Source organism: Mustela erminea, chromosome 9 (assembly GCF_009829155.1).
Source record: "Mustela erminea isolate mMusErm1 chromosome 9, mMusErm1.Pri, whole genome shotgun sequence".
NCBI lineage: Eukaryota > Metazoa > Chordata > Mammalia > Carnivora > Mustelidae > Mustela > Mustela erminea.
The window spans coordinates 89,828,667-89,829,450 of record NC_045622.1 but is presented as its reverse complement, the minus strand read 5'-3'; the positions used below and the strand labels follow the sequence as shown (position 1 = coordinate 89,829,450).

General features: G+C 42.6%; 1 pseudogene; it reads right to left on the bottom strand.

Annotated features, from left to right (window-relative positions):
• Window positions 1-395: 395 nt before the first annotated feature.
• Window positions 396-582, bottom strand: LOC116600522 (annotated as a pseudogene).
• Window positions 583-784: the final 202 nt, after the last annotated feature.

Sequence of the window (784 nt, the reverse complement as noted above, 5' to 3'; positions counted from 1 at the left end):
TAGGTGTTTTAGCAACATCATTTCATGTCTCCTGGAATCTCTGGATCATCCATGATATCCTTAAGTTGTCCATAAATTTCTGATGCAAGAAACTGCCTTCCTTGGCCTTGTGCTACACACCATTAAAGCAGCCACAAAACCATAAAACTAGGCTCTCCTGGAAACAGAGACTATCACAAGCCCTGGGCCTGACACTGTGTACTTAGCTGCTTATGGCCTTACTTAGTTCATGAAAGAGAACCCTACAGATGCAGCAAGATGGTCAAGACCTTCTTGCTACCCAAAAGACCCTAAATGGGCCCTCTGGTATATACCACTTGCAGGAGGGGAAGGCCTCTCCTGCCCTTAGTCTATTTCCAGATGCCATAGTCCTGGAGAAGCTCAGCCTTCTTCCAACTTCCTTGGTCATCTGGGAGCTCCTTAGGATCAAGTGAGTCAAAAACAGTGGAGCTCACATACTTAATGGAAGGCACTGTCACCATCACATAGGACGGAGCTTGGAAGACATTGCTGCTTTTCAATTAGCAATAATCGCGCCTCGGATAAACCTCATTGGCTACGATACTGCCACTGCGCAAAGCTGCTGCTTTTCATTCCTTAACAATTAGTCTCAACAGCTGAACCAAATTTTGGATAGGGGTTCACCCTGGTTTACAGCATGATTACAACATGTACATTTGTGTTTAAATCCTTTAGTTTGCTCCTATTGCTAAATAATTTCATATATTTTTGTTAGTATTTTCTAAAAATCTATAACTAGCATATAGCACCTCTTTATACTGCT